Source organism: Pseudophryne corroboree, chromosome 8, assembly GCF_028390025.1.
Source record: "Pseudophryne corroboree isolate aPseCor3 chromosome 8, aPseCor3.hap2, whole genome shotgun sequence".
NCBI lineage: Eukaryota > Metazoa > Chordata > Amphibia > Anura > Myobatrachidae > Pseudophryne > Pseudophryne corroboree.
Genome location: NC_086451.1, coordinates 125,134,277 through 125,157,318, shown reverse-complemented (window position 1 = coordinate 125,157,318; position 23,042 = coordinate 125,134,277). Strand labels below are relative to the sequence as shown.

Below are 23,042 nucleotides of genomic sequence, written 5' to 3'. Positions count from 1 at the left end.
CATCGTGGTATTAGGTTCCTTCTTCCAATGCGGTTGGAGTTTTTCCAAGTCCGTATTACGGCTTTATTAAAGCTTTCCACGAAGCATCCTCTTGAGAAAGTGGGGTTGAAGGTTGATTTCGGTTTGAAGGGGTTCCTCTCTGATGTTGTTTCTCCTTGTTGACTTAAGAAGTATTTTTTAAGTGAGACCTTTCTAACAAATTTCTGAATGTCCAGATAGGTTTCAAATTTGTTGAGTTTATTGTCCGGGGCGAACTTGAGTTCTTTTTCTAGTATCCTCTTTTCATCAACTGTCAATTCATAATTACTTAAATTAAATATCTTTGTTGTCACCAATTCAGGTTCATTGGCATCCTTATCTTCTGAAAGTTTAGGTTTATTTTGATGTCCTTTGCCCCTTTTGCCCCTTTTCTTGCGATCTCTTCTAAAAACTAATATCTTCTGTTTCTCTTCCAGTTCTGTCCTAAAAAAGCTTCACTGTTTAATGCTCTGAACCTATTACTGTTATCTCTGGTTTGTGGTTCATAGTTCCTTTGATTGATGTGCCATTCGTCCTTTACAAAATAGTCCCTATCATAATTTTGTCTTTCCCTTCTTTGGTTATTCTCCGTTCTTTTCCAGTTTTGATTTCTCCTTCCCGTGAATTCCCTTCTTTTGTAATTTCTAATATCTGGATAAGGTGAAGGTCTCCTCATGTCTCTTCTTCTAGCTTCATATTCCTCCTCTGAATGAGGTGAGGGTCTTCTCATATTATTCCTTTTTGTTTCATGCGTCCTTCTTTCCATTTTTTCCTTTCTCATTTCCCTTGGTCTTTGTGTTGAATTTATATTACAGTGGCATGGGGTCTCTTCTCTAACTCCCTCTAATGTAAAATTTCTTCTTCTTTCATCTCTTTCATCTTGTTCTGTTTCTCTTTCTTTCTTGTCCCTTATATATTTCCTCTTTTTTCTCATTATTGATTGAATGCAGTTGTAAACTACAGTACATTGGCCGGACCTCCAGAACCCTCAAGGAACGCTGGGCAGAACACATTCGGAATGTGAGAAAGGGTTTTGAAAATCACTCGGTTTCAAATCATTTTAAGGAAGTCCACAACAAAATCTGCAATGCTTTGGAGAAAGTGATAGGCATTAAAATGGTTCAGAACCATTGGCGCAATGGAAATCTGGAAAAAAGCCTAGCACAGACAGAAATGAGGTGGATCTACAATATGGGGACTCTATCCCCCAAGGGACTGAATTTGGACTTTGAACTGAAATGTTTTTTATGATATTTTTAGGATAATTTATTGATATCTATTCTTTATTATTGATCACTTTATCAATTATCACTTTGCATTAATTTCACCAATGAAATAAGTTGTTGTAATATAATTCTCTCCAATTTTTAAAGTGGGTCCACATTCCATAGGAGTATGGGGTTTTACAGGTTAAACTCCCTACATTAATTCCTCCTAAGTTCCACACCATCTATATGTCCATTCTGAAGTTTAATATTTTTCTTATCCCAATTCATGCACGTTTTACTAAAAGTAGATTTTATATTATCTGTTTTCATTTCCCCGAAGTGTAAGCCTGTGGAACGCATGTGAACGAATGCGTTCCACAACTGAGGCCGCCCGTGACCGGAAGTTCGGGTATGTCATTACCGCTACTAAGATCCGGGGTGGAAACAGAAACGTCATGCGTTCCAACACTTGGAATGCATGCATCGCGGGAGGCTTTACAACGCCAGGCACACACTACCTAGCGACGGGCGGAATCGGAAGTAAGGTGTGCGTTCCACGAGCTGGAACGCATGCCGAATTATGGAGTATTTTGACCGTTTTAAATATAATTAGGTCTTGTATTTTAGGATTTTACCACCAACGGGGCATAAACCATATGTATAAGACCCTCCACAATAGTCAGCATAAACTAATTCATGGAGGGAGCTATAATTAATGCATGGTCCAGTCTGAACCAATCACACCACAGCACTGGGTTTAAATATTCCCAGTCTTTTATTCCACCACACACCTTGAGAAAGGCTCCTTGCGAGCAGAAACGCATCGGTACTGTGGGACAGACTGCGACCAACAAAGTAAGAGTGGAAGTACCCAGGATTACCACAGCTAGAGGAGGAACAGTGCTTAGTTCCCGGGAGGTATCTGTTTACCAACTCACAAACGCTATAGGGTAACCATCACTGGGGACCCCACATATTCTGGTACGCACATTTGCCCCACTACAAGTTGGTGGAATTGTATATTAATACTTTTAATATTTGGTGTTGTTTACACTTACAATAAAAACTGTACTTCACTATATATTCCCTCACTCTTGTTTTTTCGAGGGAACGAAGAGGAACCCTGCTATTATTTAAAAAGGAAGGATTTGAATATCTGACAAGTTTATACAAAATTAATATTCAAAAATTTATCCCGTACTACCCCAGGGGTGCGCACATCTGCATTTTGTGAATTGTCTAACGTTTCTTTGGGAGTGGGGGTGACCACTTCAGCGGACGGTGCAGCACTGCTGTTTTGGAGCGCTGGTTTGAAAAACTTTTCTTCATTAAAAACTGTACTAGCCCATATATATAAGAAGAGTAAGCGACGGCCAGCAAGCGCCAGGTAAAATACTTCAAATCATATAGCAGGAAGTGCTCGTGCATTCCAGCACAAGGAACACACGCCGAGGGCGGAAGTGACGCACCACAGAACGGACGTGATGTCACGTCGTCATAGTGACCGCCCGATGCCACTATCAATACTTAAAATCACATAGCAGGAAGTGCTCGTGCATTCCAGACCCTGGAACGCACAACAAGGGCGGAAGTGACACACCACAGAACGGACGTGATGTCACATCGTCATGGTGACCGCCCGATGCCAATGTAAATACGAAAATATAGCATCTAGTGTGTTTAAAAAGGAACGCAAAGCCGGGTGGATGGATCGCTCCATGCTTAAACACATTTATAGCCAGCATAGGGCTCCACAGTCGCTAGACCAAGTACTTTTGATCCTATATCACAAAACCTGAGTATTAAATCTTTTCTTATACTTACTGAACAGGAGATGCGGACACACAGGGTGGACCACCAATATGACAATTTGAGTAAGCCTTAAAGGACAGCACTACAGTCCCTTATGAAAAATGATCAAATTGTTATCCGCCCAGCGGATAAAGGCGGGGCCATAGTTGTGCAGGACTGGGCCATGTATGACACCGAGATACGCAGACAATTATCTGACCCTTTTACTTACTGTAAGATTGGTTCTAACCCCATGCCTGCTATTAAGAAATTGGTTGATACCACTATCACCATGGGTTTACAAAACGGGTGGATTGACGACAAAATTGCCACTTACTTGTCTGTCGACCACCCTGTGTGTCCAATTCTCTATACGCTTCCTAAAATCCACAAATCATTGGACACCCCTCCGGGTCGTCCGATTATCTCTGCTAGAGATTCGATTTTACAACCAATTGCTAAATTTGTGGATAGTTTTTTACAACCCTCAGTAAGTGGTATGTCAAGTTTCATCAGGGATACCGGCGACTTCCTAGAAAAAATCTCCCAATTCTCTTATATCACGATGATATTTGGTTAGCTTCACTAGACGTGAATTCACTATACACAGTGATTCCCACATTCTGCTGGTTTGGATGCGCTACGGACGGCACTGGGGGGAGGTACACATGTCGGTCCCCCTGTGGAATTTTTAATTGCCCTAGCAGAGCTGGTTCTCAGTAAGAACCACTTCTGCTATGGGAATGAGTTCTTCATCCAGAACACGGGGACCGCCATGGGCTCTAACCTGGCACTGTCCTATGCAAATCTATTCATGTATCAATACGAAAACACCTACATTCTTCCTAACTTTGGTGATAAGCTTGCCTATTTCGGGCATTATATAGATGATATTTTCATCTTGTGGAAGGGTACTAAGGGTGAGTTCTGTAACATGGTCCAATTTCTTAACTCTATTGATAGTACTATCCGTTTCACGCATCAAATTGATTATGAGTAAATGCATTTTTTAGATGTGACAATTTTTCGTGAACAGAACCTTCTGGGATCTACTCTGTACCGTAAACAGGCTGATTGCAACACACTGCTGTTTGCCAGTAGCCACCATCCCGAGAATCTCAAAGAAAGTATGCCGATCTCCCAATTTTTACGTGTATTACGTAACAATTCGTCCTCAGTACTAGCTGAGCAGCAATTGCATGACATGTCTGAAAGATTCTTGGCACGAGGGTACTCACCTAAAGTCATCTCTAGATGCCTTAAGAAAGCAAAGGTCAGATTCAATAATTCTACTCAAAAGCCGGTTTCATCGTTTGATCCTAGCCGGCTTATATTCACATCCACTTTTGACACCAATGCAAGAGTTGCTGAGAAAGCTATTAAAAAACACTGGTCCATAGTTGCAACTGATGCTAAATTGGAAGGGATAAGCCAAAGACCTCCTATGCACTCGTACCGCTGAGGACCAAATCTTCGTCAGCTATTGATGCGACCATCTTTATTACCGCAGAAAACCAACTTAATGTGGTTGAAAACGAAAAAAACAGGCTGTTTTCGCTGTCCCGCTGCACGACTTGTCGATCAATGACTAGCGGATCCTCATTTGCACATCCACACAGTGGAAAACGGATTCCGATGAAACATAAGCTATCATGCCTGTCTGAGTTTGTCATATATATCATCATATGCCCATGTGGGCTTAATTATGTTGGACTCACGACTCGCTGTTTTCGTGACGAATGGCCAACCATCACTATTCCATCCTTCAGGCGCTAGAGATGAATAAAACAGACAAGCCGGTAGTGAGACATTGGCTACAACATAAACACACTATATCAAGCCTAAGTGTATGTTAATTGACCAGATCCTGCCGTCTATCCGTGGAGGTGATAGGGAACTTAAGTTAAAACAACGCAAATCTAGGTGGATTTTTGAGCTGGGAACTATCACTCCACAAGGACTTTATGAAGCTAACCCTTACGGGATTTTCTTGTCCTGATATTGATGAATTCTCTATGGGGATGCAGTCGTAGCAATATCGCCTAGTCCTTGTCTATTTCATTGATTTGTTTTTTGCACCTGCAGCAGAGTCTCTCATTTTTGTTTTTGTTTTTGTCCTTTTTTGTGCAATATATATTTCTACACATACTGTGTCATCCAGGGTGCATATGGGCAGACTGGTATGGTTGACACCTGACTCTATGGTGCCGGCTTGTGCCAGCTGTCCGTGTTGCAAGGTGGATGATTAATAGTGTGACTTTTTAATGATAGTAGTAAAAGTTATGTTTTATGTGGTCTCATGTTGTGTAATATTATATTGTATGTTGCCACGGTTGGTGATATCAGACATGCCCATTTTTAGCTATTGGGGTATCTAAGCCCCCGGCCTAATGTAATTTCCATACCATTCATATTTATGATTAATCCTTGTTTGCTTTGAGGACTGGGTACTCTAGTGGCTGTGGAGCCCTATGCTGACTATAAATGTGTTTAAGCATGGAGCGATCCATCCGCCTGGCTTTGCGTTCCTTTTGAAACACACTAGATGCTATATTTTCATATTTACATTGGCATCGGCGGTCGCCATGATGACGTGACATCACGTCCATTCTGTGGTGCGTCACTTCCGTCCTCGGCGTGCGTTCCAGGTGCTGGAACACACGAGCACTTCCTGCTATATGATTTCAAGTATTTTACCTGGCTTTTGCTGCCTGTTGTTTACTCTTCTTATATATATATGGGCTAGTACAGTTGTTAGCCTGTCCCCTATGTGTTTATGTGTGCTTTTGGTAAATAGCTTTAGCATTACTGGCCACTTTACCCACTTGGTTGTTACACAGGAAGTGGATGTGGGCGTGTCTGATGATCTCTAATTGGTGGGAGTATAAATATCGCATTGTGTGAGCTGGCTGGACATGCTGCCTCTGGTGTCCTGCTGTCTACAATACCTTGCTGATGTCTTGACAAAAATCACTTGGATGTGATCGAAACGTTGACTTCATGATGTGGTAATAAATAACTTTTGACCTTTTAAAAAAATTGGTGAGTGCCCTCTTTCATAAATGACTATATATATATACAGTATGTATATATATATATATATATATATATATTCCAATACGGATCTGCACTCAAGTAATTATATCTCAATTGCCTGTGTGCCCTTGCCAAGATAGCATAGAATCCTGTGTCAAACGCCCCTCCAGGGGTGTATAAGCATGGCACGGTACTGCAGGAGACTTTCAAAGGGTGCAACAAAGATTTATTGACGTTTCGGGCGTCACATGCCCCGTCCTCAGAAAAGTGAAGCATCAAACATTACACAAATTTCCTACGTTTTAAAACTCTGTGTTAGATCTCCTCCTCCCGCGTGACAAAATGCCAGCTGGGTCTCTGACGCCGGGACAGGGTGTGCAGAGCGCTCACCAATAATGTCATCCCACTGTTGTCATGGCAACACTTCAGCTTCCACCCTTCTAGCGCTGGTTTGCAGGGCTTGGAGACCTATAGAACAAGTGTATATTTAAAAACATCTCAAATTACACATTCCTCAGTACTACTTTCTATGACGTCCAGGTAGAAATGTATTCAATAATGATAAAGATATGGTTTATATTGTTTCAAGTACATCTATATAATGTTACTAAATTAGATAAATAGCCATTATTTAAGTGGATGTATAATTATATACAGCCCAGAGCTAGGGGATCTGGAAAAAATAATATTATGTTGCCAATAATGGTAACACTCAATTTCCATTTTGTACCTGTATCAAACCGAAATGCTAGAAATTAAAATAGAATGTTTGAAGTTAAACAAAAGAATTCCAGGTAAAAAGTTAATTTAGTCCCTTAGGAGACATTGTACCTAAATGGTAAATCCAGGAGGCTTCTAGCTTCATCATAGTTTTATTTCCGTCCCCTTCTCTATTGGTGCCGGGTACATGGTCAATTATTTTATAATGGAGGGAAGAAAGTTGGTGTCCATTCTCCTTACAATGTACCACCACAGGTTGGTCCATTTTATTACTCACCAATGCTGCTTTAATGGCTGAACGGTGGAGAGCCATCCTTTCTTTAAATTTACGCGTGGTCATTCCCACATAATATAAATCACAAGGGCACACAATGGGGTATATTTACTAAGGTCCCGATTTTGACCGAGATGGTGTTTTTTCTTCAAAGTGTCATCTCGGGAATTTACTAAACTAAAATCACGGCAGTGATGAGGGCATTCGTATTATTTTGGAAGTTCTAGGAAAAAATTACGAATCAATACACCATCGGTCAAATATGCCAGGAATTTGGTAGAAATCGTTCATTTACTAAAAAGTGCAAATCACAAACACTGCCGTCAATAGCCAAACACCGCCGAGCTAAAATACAAATCGTGAAAAAGTGCTAAAAAAACCCAGACCTGCTTTTTTTTACCGTGTTTGGATAGGCATGCACGGATCCATGAGATCCGTGCATGTTTTTCAGTGGGAAGGGGTGGGAAAGTGTTATTTTTATTATAAAAAAATGCGTGGGGTCCCCCCTCCTAAGCCAAACCAGCCTCGGGCTTTTTGAGCCGGCCCTGGTTGAAAAAATATGGGGAAAAAAATGACAGGGGTTCCCCCATATTTAAACAACCAGCACCGGGCTCTGCGCCTGGTCCTGGTTCCAAAAATACGGGGGACAAAAAGCGTAGGGGTCCCCCGTATTTCTGAAACCAGCACCGGGCTCCACTAGCCAGATACATAATGCCACAGCCGGGGGACACTTTTATATAGGTCCATGTGGCCCTGGCATTACATACCCAACTAGTCACCCCTGGCCGGGGTACCATGGAGGAGTGGGGACCCCTTCAATCAAGGGGTCCCCCCCTCCAGCCACCCAAGGGCCAGGGGTGAAGCCCGAGGCTGTCCCCCCCATCCAAGGGCTGCGGATGGGGGGCTGATAGCCTTTTTGTCAAAAAATGAATATTGTTTTTAGTAGCAGTACTACAAGTCCCAGCAAGCCTCCCCCGATTATTTGTAATCCTGGTACTTTGCAAAATAAAAAAACGGAACTTTGTGGTCAGCGGTTGACCGAAAGTAACCTCACCGCTGACCACAAAGTTCCCACCATTGGTTACAATGGAGCGCATAGGCGCTACATTGTAACACTGCAGTGTACTGCCTGTCATACACTACAGGAGCACACAGCCAATCAGGAGGGTGCCACAACGTGGCGCTCCCTGATTGGCTGATGGAACCCTCTTAGACAGAAGTCAGGGGGGGTTCCTGGCATTCGGGGAAAGGGGTCCCATGTGAAAACATGGGGCCCCTTTCAGTGCATGGTCGGGTGTCCGTTTTTTTATTTTGCAAAGTACCAGGATTACAAATAGAAAAGAAGAGGAGCCATCTACACTGGATTATGTGAGTATAATTTTTTCAACAGGTACCCCATGGATTCTACATGGAGAAGAGGACCGACCCTCGTGTGAACATAGGTAAGTAAGTGTATATGGAGGTGTGGATGTATGTATTCAACTTTTACTTTCAAGGTGTGTGTCTTCTGTTTTTATTGGGGTATTTTTTTAGTAGTAGTACTACAGGTACTAGCGGGCCCAGTTTTCCCCAGCATGCTGGTACTTGTGGTTATCCAAGTACCAGCTTGCGGGGGAGGCTTGCTGGGACTTGTAGTACTGCTACTAAAAACAATATTCATTTTTTGACAAAAAGGCTATCAGCCCCCCATCCGCAGCCCTTGGATGGGGGGGGACAGCCTCGGGTTCACCCCTGGCCCTTGGGTGGCTGGAGGGGGGGGGACCCTTGATTGAAGGGGTCCCCACTCCTCCAGGGTACCCCAGCCAGGGGTGACTAGTTGGGTATGTAATGCCAGGGCCGCAGGGACCTATATAAAAGTGTCCCCCGGCTGTGGCATTATGTATCTGGCTAGTGGAGCCCGGTGCTGGTTTCAGAAATACGGGGGACCCCTACGCTTTTTGTCCCCCGTATTTTTGTAACCAGGACCAGGCGCAGAGCCCGGTGCTGGTTGTTTAAATATGGGGGAACCCCTGTAATTTTTCCCCCCATATTTTTTCAACCAGGACTGGCTCAAAGAGCCCGAGGCTGGTTTTGCTTAGGAGGGGGGGACTCCACGCATTTTTTTTTTAGATTTTAACAATGATTTTTATTTTAATAAAGGTGCACAATGAAGCCCAGCACGGATCTCTCAGATCCGGCCGAGATTCATTGTGTTAAAGTCGGCAGTATTTTACAAGTCACTCACGTAAAACACTGCAAAAAAAAACCGAATGACATCGACATCGGTAAATACGAAAATGCATAATACGACAGCTTAGTAAATTAGTCGTAATAAATTCAAAAAGTTGCAACTTTATACTTTCTATGTCATTCGTGATTGAACTTTAACCTCAATCGGGAAAATACGAATCTTAGTAAATATACCCCAATGATGTAAATTACAAACCACGTTTCACAGCCAAGAACATGGCGAATATGAAACATTTTTGCTGAATGTGGGTGTTTGAAATTGTGGCCCATTAAAAGAAAATTGCATGTGATACACTTAGGACATTTATAACATCCTGGACGTTTGGTGATGGTATTATTCCCCATTGTGTCAAATCCAGTGATGTCTGTATGGACCAAATGGTCTCTGAGATTTCGTCCTCTTTTGTAGCATATCATGGGTTTTACATCCTGGAATGCAGGTAGTTCTTTATCCAGTGCGACAATAGGCCACAAGGCTCTTCTTGCCTTGGAAATAACTGCACTGGACGTGTCAAAGGTTGTGATCCAAGGAAAAGTTTTTTTGTTGTTTATCAACTCTTGCTTTTGGTTGAAGAAGTTGATCCCAATTTAGTTTGAGAACTTTTATTTTGCATCGTTAGAACATCCTGAGTTTATAACCCCTTTATTGAAACTTAGAGATTTTGTTGTCTAACTGTATGGGTAATTCACTTGGGTAACTGCAAATACGGGTTATCCTTAGCATCTGTGAAAATGGAAGTCCTTTCTTTAAAGGTGGCGGATGATGGCTACTAGCTCGTAACAGTATGTTTCTGTCAGTTTTTTTAATGTATAAAGTGGTGGTAATCCTTTTATTTGATAATCGGACCGCCACATCCAGAAAGTCGATGGTTTCTGCGTTCCACTTGTATGTGAATTTTATTGGTGATGGTAGATGATTTATTTCATCCATAAGACTCAAATGTCTCCAAGCCTCCGTTCCAAATCAAATCTGCCCATTTATCACAGAATTTACCAAATGGTTTATTGTCATCATTGTTAATTATTATAGATTCAAGAAATGTCCTACTTGTACAGTTCCTCTAATAAAATTCTTTGCGGATTGCTCATCTCTTTCCTTAAACAAAACTACAGAATACGTGACAATCCATAAACAATTGCTTTGAATTAAGGCACTCAATGTATGTCTATAATGGGTGCAATGTGTTTGGTGCACACCAGCCACTGGGTCCTGATGGGCCTACAACGTGCACATTGCATCCATGTTTTAATACTTACCTTTCCTGAGTCCCACATGAGGCGCTGCAGCCACAATGGCCACCTTGCATGAACAGTGGTGAAATTAATCTCCAGAACACGTAGACTCCGGCACAATACCAGAGCCTACTGCGCCGTGGAGAGGAGGGGGCCCAGCAAAGACGTAAGGTGAAAGTAGATATAAGGCATCGGCCAAAGTATTCACTATGCTGATGTTTGTGTAGTTGACAGATTATTGTTGTACTGCACACAGGGGTGCAAACACCTCTGATGGGCAGCCGTATTTAGAGGGGGCCTGACCAATGGGGAATGTGTGGACAGACCCCGCTCCAACCAAAATATTAAAAACACCTATGCGGTGCACGGGGGGGGGGGGATATTGATGCAGGAAGAAAGGACTGACCCCTGCTGCAGATGCCTCTCTCCCCAGCACACAGCAGCATGTGCAGTATGCTGGGCTAGGGAGAGGGGCTGCTGCAGTCCTCTCTCTATGCCCAACATGTATATGTCAACAGTTGGCAATGGGGGAGAGCAGCAGTATCCGGGCCCCCGCTGGGCCCCTTCAATGGGCCGGGGGAAAGAATATTCGCCCCCCTTGGTGACACTTACTGAGCACGAGTCCCAGTCGCACTGCACATGCATGCCAGTGGTCTTGCAATGGCAGTCAAAATGCAAATTGTACAAAGGTTAAATGACAGTGAGTGATTGTTTGTGGGACACCTTCTAACACTTATTATTACCTCTTACCTATGCAACTTTCTAAATACTAGCTGCTGCTTTTTACTAATGCACCACTTTTTTACACTTAAATTTCTCACTAGTGCAATGCCTTGGGGTGATTGGCTTGTGCTTGCCTGGGAGCCTTGTGTCCTGGACTTGAACCTTAGAGTTAGGAATCCACCAGATGATGTCCCCTGGTTGTGGTTGGTGGGCCATATTTTTGACCAAAATGATGCTAATCCCCTCAAATTTATTTTATGTTATATTATATTCCAATTATTCCAATTAGCAGAGTTTAGTATTTAGTGTGTGCACTTGCATTTTCTCTTTTTTTTCTATGTGGAACTACAAGTATCAGCATGGTAACTCCTCTTGTTATGTTTAGAATTAGAGTGGGCAGTCATAGCCCCCCTTCCCCACAGGGATTCTGGAAGTTACCTTATGAGGAGGAGCATAATATTAAGCTCTATGGCTTTTTCTACAGTTACATAGTAACATAGTAACATAGTATCTAAGGTTGAAAAAAAGACAATTGTCCATCGGATTCAACCTATTTGTGGTCTCCTATGCACGATTATTTTGTATAAAATTTTGACTGAAGTTGCTGACTGCCATTCCGATTAACCCCTCTTTTTTATAATAACCATAGTGCGTGACTATGCCCCGTAACCCTGGATATCCTTATCCATTAGGAATTTATCTAACCCATTCTTAAAGGTGTTGACTGAGTTGGCCATTACAACTCCCTCAGGCAGGGAATTCCAAACATGTATCGTCCTTACCGTAAAAAAGCCTTTACGCCGTATTGTGTGGAATCTCCTCTCCTCTAACCTGAGCGAGTGTCCACGAGTTCTCTGTGTTGATCTAACCAAAAACAGGTCCTGCGCAAGATCTGTATATTGTCCCCTTATATATTTGTAAATGTTGATCATGTCCCCTCTTAATCTCCTCTTTTCCAGTGTAAACATGCCTAGTCTTGCAAGCCTTTCCTCGTATTCCAGCGTCTCCATACCCTTAATTAGTTTGGTCGCCCACCTTTGAACCTTTTCTAGCTCCAGGATATCCTTTTTGTAGTAAGGTGCCCAGAATTGTACACAGTATTCAAGGCGTGGCCTCACAAGTGATTTATATAATAGGAGTATAATACTCTCGTCCCTAGCATCAATTCCCCATTTTATGCATGCTAATATCTTATTAGCCTTCTTTGCTGCAGTCCTACTTTGGGTACTACTGCTTAGTTTGCTATCTATGAGGACACCTAAGTCCTTTTCCAGTACAGAATCCCCTACTTTTACCCCATTTAGTAGGTAGGTGTTATTTTTGTTCTAGTTACCACAGTGCATTACCTTACACTTGTCTGTATTGAAGCGCATTCTCCATTTCGCTGCCCAAGCTTCTAATTTAACTAAGTCATTCTGAAGCGACTCAGCATCCCCTCTGCATTTATAACTTTACACAATTTGGTATCATCTGCAAAAATTTACACCATGCTCTCTAGACCTTCTGTTAGGTCGTTAATGAAAATATTGAACAATAGCGGTCCAAATACTGAGCCTTGCGGCACACCACTTAGCACTTCAGTCCAAGTTGAAAAAGATCCATTAACCACAACGCGCTGCTCCCTATTATCTAACCAGTTTTTGACCCAAGTGCATATTGTGCTTCCTAGCCCTGATTCTTGTAGCTTGTACATAAGTCTCATGTGTGGTACAGTATCGAACGCTTTGGCAAAATCTAAAAAGATTACATCCACCTCTTTACCCTGATCTAGGTTTGCGCTTACTGTTTCATAAAAGCCAAGTAAGTTGGTTTGACAGGATCTGTCCTTCATAAACCCATGTTGATTCCTTTTAATGACCTTATTGACTTCAAGGAACTTCTGAATACTATCTCTTAGAATACCTTCCAATACTTTCCCCACTATAGATGTAAGACTAACTGGTCTATAATTACCTGGTTCAGCTTTACTTCCCTTTTTGAATATAGGCACTACTTCCGCTATACGCCAGTCTATGGGAACCATACCTGATATTACTGAATCCTTAAAGATCAAAAATAGCGGTTTTGCGAGTTCAGAATGAAGCTCCATTAGAACCCTTGGGTGAATACCATCGGGACCTGGTGATTTATTAATCTTTAAATGTTTTAATCGGTCATAGACTACTTCCTTGCTTAAATAAGTACCTATCAGTGGGATATTCTCATTATTGAGATTATGTGTTAGTCCCTGAATTGGGTCCTGTCTAGTAAATACTGTTGAAAAAAACTCATTTAGTGTTTCCGCTATGTGTGTTGCTCACCCCTGGCCATGGCTAGTGTTGAGTTGGGAGGAAATGAAGCAGATGAACTCAATGCCATGGCTCTCTGGCATCCTGGATTGTGAACTGTGCATACACAGCAGCCCCAATGCGTCTCTGTAACACCAGTCTCTAGTGCAGGATTAAAGATACTTAAACCTAGCAAACTTTTCTAGGTGATTGTTACAAAATGGAGTTCAAAATGCATCAAAATTAAAGAACTTTCCTGTGTAAGTATAAATAAGGAGAAATACATTTCTGTATATCTCTCATCCTTAAATTATTCCCCGAATGTTTTTAAAATAAATTTTCTGTGCTCATCCTCTACTGACTGAATTTTTAAATTTGATTTTACTTTTTTAAACACGGGTGTTTCACCAACTAATGTAAGTAAATATCTGTATTTCATTACCATGGCTACTGTATAACCTGCTTTAGAAAGCTCTGACCTTGAATGTGATGCCAACAAAAGTTTCTGCATCTTGCTTCAAGGCTTCACATTTTTATTCACTTTGCATTGCTCCCTGTGCTTTTTGTTTATATGTTGCCATGAGAACCATGTTTAAAGCACTGATGTAATGACATTGATATTTCCATCTATACAGTTTATGTGCATTGATAACTTGCATCTCCTTATGTCTAAGCATGACCCTTTAACCAGTGTTTTTAGAAAATTAGCTAGTTTGTACAGTCCAATAAGTGACAGTGTTCCTCTTCCTCCTATCTGTACCAGCAACAATTAATATTAGACTTAAAAACATAGGGAGAGGAGTGACTCAATTAGCCATGGGGTTTACCCTGCAATTTATTACCGACAAAAATCCCTGCAGCGTGGGGAAAGGCTATTCAATTAAAAAGCCTTTTTTCCGCACCGTAAAATCTGGATTTACCAGTGGAAACCCACTGATTACGTGTAAATTGCGGAATCAATGTTTTTTTCCCTGCATCTGATCCAATTTTGTGCTTTTGCATGTGGACTTTGCGCGAAGTTCTGTCTGTCTGCGGGGACTCACGCACAGGGTGTGCACCGCTAATTGAATACCTCCAGTGTTGTAATTAGCAGCTGGGTAAACCCACCACTAATTGAATTCCCCCATTGAGTAGCATTTTCCAAATGCAAAACTGCTTATAATCCAAATACATGAGTAAATTACTGTAAATAGCCACAGCATATAATTTCTTATATTAACGGTCCCATGAGGTACAGTCTAAACTTGTAACAATTTTTTCTTTGGCCTCTGTGCTTCCTTTTGATTTATTGGTACCATGGCGTACCCAGTGATGGGGAGCGGATAGGATTTTTCGTATATGCAAAGATGCTGCCTTAATTTGGTGGATGTTTTAGAAATGTATGAAATTATGAATGTAGTGGTTATCCTTGAAGGTGATGAAATGAAGTGTATTAATTATTCTTGTAGAGAATAGCGTGATCTCCTAAGTCTTAGGATATAGTGGGCAAATGAATCGATAGTGGTGGCATATAATGGGTGAGTTAGTCAGAACCTGCAAAATGTAATTTGTATATTAACCCACGTAGATTTGCTTCAGAATTCACATTAACCTGTTATTTCTAACTGTACCTATCATTCAGTTAGTATTAACCAAACCTTGAAAATTTTGAATACTGTATACATTCACCACTGTACATACAGTAACTGTATTTCTCTGTACATTATGTTGTCTCTCAAGAAAAAAACAGCATACAGGGCCTGATTCAGAGTAGCATGCAAACCTGACGGTTTACATACTGATAATGTCGATATTATCTTAGACCGAAAAGCTATACCTCTAGATACACTATTACCGTGGAGCCGTTATGGCCGCTAGACTGAATACACGTGCTACGCACTTTGTACGCTATTTGCGTACAGAGTCCTGCACGTGGTACGTACTTGGCGTACACACGCCGCGCTTAGTGTACAGAGTACACACAGCGTGCGCACACACAATTGATAACCTTTAAACCTTGTTAATGATACAATGCAATGATATGATTACACTTTAAACCCTTAGCAGCAAAGTACTGCAACGATGTTATACCTTAAACGTTAAGTAGTGCTGACGGTATAAAGTACCCGCAGTGCGTACACCTTATCAAAACTTATACACCTTATACAGATAAATACACTTTAAAACCCTTGCAGGAAAGTGAAGACACAACACTGATTTGTAGTTGAACCACAGGGTTTCTAAGGCCACAGTGGATTATTCAAAAAGGTAAAACAGTACAAATCATACACTACAGGCTAACAAGATAAATCTAAACAGAATAATGGCTACAGAGAATGTACATACGTGAGAATGTTCGCAAGCGCAACCCAGCCGGTCCTCCGCTGGTCATACAGATAGCGTTCAGAGTCTTCTGACCGGCCAGGCAACAATGGGCTTTTTATACACAACATGCATACACAATACAATGGTCACTGTAATATCATTGTCCATTGGACACAGGGATGTGTCTTTACATTACAGAAGAGGTCATAGGTAGATTTGAATAGGTGGGCGATGTCTTTCCCCAACTGCTCTTGTGGGTGGTATCCTCTGGATTCCCGCCGCATACATAATATACAGTAAATACAGTTAATATCTATATTCTACTTTTGCACATAACTATATGCAGGAACATGCGATCTTTCTCTAACCAACACCAGAATGTTACCCTCAAAATACCCTACAGCTGGATACTAGACATCACCTTCCAACCTTTATCTGACCCTTCCTATCATGCAAAGGCGAATCTCTTTGTCCAGGAACTGTTTAAACTATTAATACTCGCTGATGTGGTGTAGGGGAACTATATCTAAAATGTACACTATTTGGGTTAAATATGTAATGTTCTAATAACCCCCTACGCGCTCACAAACTCCGCCGTAAATACCCATATTACATGCATGATCGCCAGAGCGATCCTACGCAAATTGCGGATATGTGCACGCACGGCAGGCTGAGTGCACGAGCAGCGGGCATGTGCATGGGGTTAGTACTAGGCATATGTATTACAATATTTTTCGACTTTGACAGTCCACCCTTTGGCAGTCAACAATAACTGCCACTATCTAAACATTAAACAGAAAAATATACAATACAATATCTACAGATGATTGAATGGTAGGAGGAGAGGTGTAGGTGGGAATTGTATGACCTAGTGGGATAGTAAAAGCATGTATGTATGAAATCCATCTGAGGGGCATGTATCATCGTGCCGTACATGTTCTAGATAAGCTTCGAGGTATTGCGAAGTATACATTAAATCCTTCTTATCCCGTATTAAGGGTCTGTAAGTGGGCCAACAAATACTATCGAGCTCTTTTCGGCTTCTTGTTCCAACAAATGGGGTGCACATTTAGTTGATGATACATGGAGGGAGAACATATGTGAATGCTAATATATGGCTATTACCTATCGACTATGTGTGACACTACCTGAAGGTTGTAGAGATGAAGATAAGACACGTATCACAAATACATTCACATAACATTTGTGCAATCGTTCTTGGGTGTTGGTTGAATTCTTGTCCGGATGGGTGTATCTTTGCTGAAAGTGTTAATCAAAGTCTTTTCTGGATGGATGTATTGTTCATCAAAAGTCTTTTCCGAATGGATGTATTGTTCATCAAAGTCTTTTCCGAATGGATGTATTTTTGCTTGAGGGAAAACAAAGGAGAAACGGGTGAAAAAAACGGACCGTGGAATCACGTCTTATCACAACAATATCTCTATTGATGGGTCATAAATTAAATCAGTTGTTGTAACAATGCCCCCGCTCCTTAAACTCATCACTTTGGTACTGCGCTTGCGCCGCGTTAAAACTCGAACACACCTAAATATCAAGCCAATCATTATGACAACTCCCAGGATACAAAGGAGAAACTTTCCTACACTCACGATAACATTTTGAGCCCATTCTCCTAAACCTGAGAACCAATTGCGTAGGTTCAACCATGAGACCCAGCCGGTCAGTTCATTACTCACAGCAGTAAGGGTAAGGTTGTGTCTCCTTCGGAACTCCCATTTCAATTGCAAGATATCGTCCATCTTTTGATCTATGACCTCGGTTGGGTCATCAGTGCTGTTTGTGATGTACGTGCAGCACTACACACCATACTGAGTTGCCAAAGTGACGCAGTACCCGCCTGTCACCGATGTGATATAATTGAGCACCATCCTGTGCTGGATCAGTTCCGTTTTGTAAGCTTGCAACTCCCTCCCTGTATACCTGAAGGTGTCATCATACATCTCGGTGATATCTCAGGTTCGCTTGCGCGTGGATATACCTATAATTTATAATTCCTCTGGCGGTACGGTTGATGTCTAACGCGAGAAGGAATTGAATCCCGGTGGATTCGTGGATCAAATCAGAGGCTGCGTGCTCTGTCCTATCTATAAGGTGTCTCTTAACGATGTGTTCATAGTGAGTATGAGTGTAAGGAGCTTGAGCATTACGGTGAACGTCATTCATCTTATTATGGGTTATGGTCATAACTTCTGGCAACACTCTTCCAATGTAACACAATCCCTCTGAGTTTGGGGCAAGCCACTTATACGCCTTCCTCCCGCATATGAAATATGCATCATCGGGGAGAACATATGGGACAGAATATGACATTACCATATTGCAAACCTTCCAAGTGAAAAATCCTATCCCTAACTCTCTCATCTGTTCAGTACACGTATCAGGCTGTATGATATGCGCACAGTACCCTGGTGATACTTCTCCAACCCGCATGGTCCTACTTCCTAGAGTATACCTGTACCGAAAATACCTCCCACCGTCGGCTATTTGGCGTATAAGTTCTGAGTCTACGGGCATTCTGTCGGCTCTGTGTGAAAATGCCATGGTTTGGTTATTCCATGTCACTTCCCAATTTCCCGGCTTTCGGGAATTGGAAATGTTGAAACATACTAAGGATCTTTCCACATGATATTGGTGGAGCTTCAAACTAGGGGGCTTAGAAATATAAAATTTCTTGTCCACCGGTCTCCCACCCCGTAATTCAAGTACCTCATCTATTGTTAAAGGATACGGTACTAGTCCTGACTTGCTCTGACCTTGAGGTACTTGCGAGCACACCCAGCATTCTGTTTGGTTTAAAACCTTACCCACTAACGAGTGATAATTACTCAATGGATGACGGTCCATGTTGATATTAAGGCTGGATTGACATCTCTAGATGCACCCGTCCTCAACTATGTTTTCACAATTTCTACAGATACAATTTTCCTCAGCCAATAACCCTTCACAGTGTCTCCTAGTTTCCTGACTACCAGATCGTTTTCTGATACTCGCCTTTGCTCGATGGATGTGTTGCTCTTGGAATTCTACAAATCCGTCCTTGTCATCAGAACCCATTCCAGATCCTTTCTCGACCTCTCTGGTACTCTCACCGAAACAGACTGCTCTGGTCAACAACAGGGTCAACAGGAAAACCCGGAATGCAGTCTCTTGGGGTAAGTCCATCTTGTTAAGGGGAGAGAAAAAGGAGCAAGGAAGGGGGGGGGAAGGAGGGTAATGGGAGATGGAGAAATAATAAAAAGGAAAAAGAAAACTGGTACAATAACCGCCTCTAGTCTTGTTGTTCTCCGTGCTCAGGTGCCGTCTCAACAGTGCTGCCTCTCAGTCTTCCCGAAACAGACACTCCAGTGATACACATTCTTTCCGAGTCAGCGACCTTTCTGTAGGGAACATAAATCCTGTATTACAATGTGTTTTACTGTTGTGTGAAATAAACCATCCGTGGAAAATGAAAAAAAAAAAAAGAGAGAGCGAATAATAAAAATAAAATTTGTCAGATTTGCGTTCACCATCAGGCTGTCACACCATCATGTCTATCGGTATCTCTGCACAGTCTCCCTTCACCAGTATTTCCACTCTCCACCCTCTGTGCATGGCCAGGCACAATGATGCTGGTGAGATATACTGGGGTTGGGCAGACCTCTGAAAAGACCGAGTAGATATGTGACGTTTGAGCTGTAAATCTGTCGGTGAACGTCAGAGATGAAGAGGAAACTTTAAAGATAAATCACAGAGTTTACCTGGCCGCCCCTGTATCTACAAGCGATGATCTACCAGCTACATCAACTGTGACCTCAGATTTACTACCAAGACTAGCAATCAACTTCACTGGCTGCAGACTACAGGTGCGGCCCAAAATTTTTCCTATGTGATCCCTGATCCCAATTACGTGTATCATAACTTTGCTCGTGTTCTTGTCTAGGGGGTCTGAATTTATGTGTGCTGTAACAGTTGCTGGCATAATGCCCTTCCCTTTTACACAGATAACAAACTCTTGGCTTCCTCCATGTGCCAGGGGCCTAGGGTTTTGGTCGAGTTGATGCTTCTTCCAGTGCTTGGATGCTCATCACCATCAACCGCTCTCCCTGTGCTTCCCTGGTTCTTTGGATATTACGGTCATGCTCGATAGCGGACTCTCTTAATGCAGCCACCGAGATACCTCTCCAGTTAGGTAGAGAGGTTTGTACCCTGGTTCTTAGTGTGTCTTTTAACCCGTCCATTAATACTGACACAGCTACCTCCCTGTGATGTATATTTTCCATAATGTCCTCGATCCCAGTGTATCTAGACATTTCCTGCAGTGCTCGGTGGAAATATTCAGATGCCGTTTCACCTTCTTTTTGTCTTATGGAAAAGATTTTGTTCCATTCGACAACAGTAGGGAAATATACTCCTAATTGCAGATTGATTTGTCGTACATTCTCCTGAGTGTACTCCTCAGTGAGAGGTACTTCTGCGTCTAATTTACAATCAGTAATAAATTTCGCAGGGTCAATATTGGAAGGTAGACATACTCGTAGCACTGTTCGCCAATCCTTGTTTGTGGGCTCGGTGGCATTACCCAATTCTTAAATAAACCTCTGGCATGCGACTAGATCTTTTCTGGGATCGGGAAATTCAGACGTAATTGTCCTCAATTCTGCCCGGGACCAAGGACAATGCATAGCAATGTTCCTGATGGGAGTGATTCCCTGAGCGTCAGTCCTCCCATTGGGGACTGCGATCACCCTGACAGGATTTAGTTCAATTACATCATTTTGGGTTGCTTCTACAATGTGAGGTGCAATTGTCTCTGCATAATGTACGGTACCGTGCTTACATGTGGACACAACCTCACTTATCCCTCCGCTAGGGGGCTTTACTACTGCTCTTACCGGTTGGGCCGTGCCCACCTGGGTGTCCTGTATGGTGGCTGCTGGAGAAAGTGCCGATATCGTGCTGGGTTCATCTTCTTGCTCGTATTCCTGAGGGAAGTTTAAGATGGAATACAACTTGCACGGGTTAGCATTAATACATTTATTAAGTTCATTCTTATCATCATTACTACATTTATCAATTTTACTCTTAGCATATATCAGTATGTCATTGTCTGTAGCCACTTTCTCCCCTGTAATATACGGTGGTGGTGTTGCGGTTGCCATCAGTTTCCTGCTAGGGTTGGAACCGGCTGTGTAAGCTAGTTCCCCCTGCATATCACCCTCTTGCTGCCATAAATTTAAACAGTTTGTGTGTCTAATCCTTTGTTTTTGAGACTTTATCAGACAGATCCTAAGCCTTAGATTATGCAATACCTCTGAGTCAAAACTACCTATCCCAGGAAATGGTGCTTTATCCCCCACAGTCATTCGTGTCCATTCATTACAAAAGGTCTCAGTGTGGGGACCATACTTCCCCCACATTACTAACTGAGCTGACCCCCTGGGTCTGAAATCTGCAGTCTGAACCCTGACTTAGGAACGTCCCTGTGTTGTGCACTTGGCTTCCATTGTGGACCTTTTTAACACGGGAAAACTTCCTAAAATGCACCAAACACAGTAGTCTACCGGTGGAAGTCCTCAAAGTTCTTCCACTAACTTCTTCTGCTCCGAGTATCACGGATCCGCCTTTTTTAGCAGACACGTGTAGCCGTTGCAGGCCCTACTTCGGCCTATATCCCCTGGGCCTTTAGGTACCCAGTGAATATCTGCCTCTGGAGGGACCAACGAAAATTCCCTAAACCTTTACTTTACACAAATCACGCTTGCATGTGCTTCCTATAACGCATATGATGACGAGATTTACGCACAAATATGCAAAACTTCGTATCACGTTGCGTCACGTATTGCCCATACAACCGTGCGGTCCAATCGTACCGCTTATAGACACTTGCTATCTATAAGTGGTAGGATCACTGGAGTCTCCACACTGTGCTCCAATACAGCCGAAGCATAATACCACGAAAACTTTATCACACTCCGTTGCACATATTCACCTGGACCGTGCTCACCACGTTTTCACCTAGACCGTGCTTCACCAAGCTTCACCAAGATCACCAAGTGGGGTTCAATACATTCACACCCTATTCAGACCACACTAATATTCTATAGTTTTCTGATCAGAAAATATCCTTTCCTGTTAAGTGATAGCTTTCCCCAGAGGTAATACAGTAAAAAAGGTTTTTAAACTAAATATTGGAAACTGATCAATTTGTGCTATTATCGCGTGGTTACCGTCTCGCGCCTAAACTAAAACAATGCTATTGTGTGATTTGTATTTAGCGGTCGTACTTTTATGCACGTTGCGTGAACACGCCACGTGCGTACGTCTTTACGTTGCGTACGCAGTCCCGTACGCTGTCCGAGACACGTGTACAAAAACCATACGTCCGCAGTACTACAAATCCCACACTTCTATAAATGTAAGCGATATTTGACTATAATCGCTCACTTAACACAACACACAGTTTCTACTGTATAAACCTTTACAACTAGGCCAGGCTGTGTGTGCGTCTTACACTTACTTCCTTAACTATTAACTCTATATTTTAACTAAATAGCAACAAATTTTCTCAGTACAGGTCAAAATTAATCTAGTAATCAATGCTTACAGCAATAATGCGAGCAGATATGCAAAGTACAAAATACAGGTGTATGCATGTGTTGCGTGCGCATTTGGCGCCAAAACAGAAATTTGCAGATTTAAAAATAGCTTTGCGTTCTTACCTTACGGATCCCTCCAGCATCCCTTCAAACCATGCAGGGCAGACGCTTATCTAATCAGCACTAGTGTATCCACTGACCAAGAGAAGGCTTACAGGGGATACCTATCCGCCCTTTGTTGATAAAGTCTGCGTAAATCTGCTAGGCTGCGGGTATGAGGAAGATCCCGGACAAGCCCCCAAATGATAATGTCGATATTATTTTAGACCGAAAGCTATACCTCTAGATACACTATTACCGTGGAGCCGTTATGGCCGCTAGACTGAATACACGTGCTACGTACTTTGTACGCTATTTGCGTACAGAGTCCTGCACGTGGTACATACTTAGCGTTCACACACCGCGCTGAGTGTACAGAGTACACACAGCGTGCGCACACACAATTGATAACCTTTTAACCTTGTTAATGATACAATGCAATGATATGATTACACTTTAAACCCTTAGCAGCAAAGTACTGCAACGATGTTATACCTTAAACCTTAAGTAGTGCTGATGGTATAAAGTACCCGCAGTGCGTACA

At 42.3% G+C, this 23,042-nt stretch overlaps 1 long non-coding RNA gene across 2 annotated transcripts in view; it reads right to left on the bottom strand.

The window, feature by feature from the left end:
• Window positions 1–6,257: 6,257 nt before the first annotated feature.
• LOC134947552 (uncharacterized) overlaps window positions 6,258–23,042 on the bottom strand; it is a 134,486-nt gene continuing 117,701 nt past the window's right edge. For both annotated transcript variants that reach the window (XR_010182615.1, XR_010182614.1), the window contains exon 4: window positions 6,258–6,521. This is a non-coding gene — a long non-coding RNA (uncharacterized LOC134947552). The remainder of the gene's footprint in view (window positions 6,522–23,042) is intronic.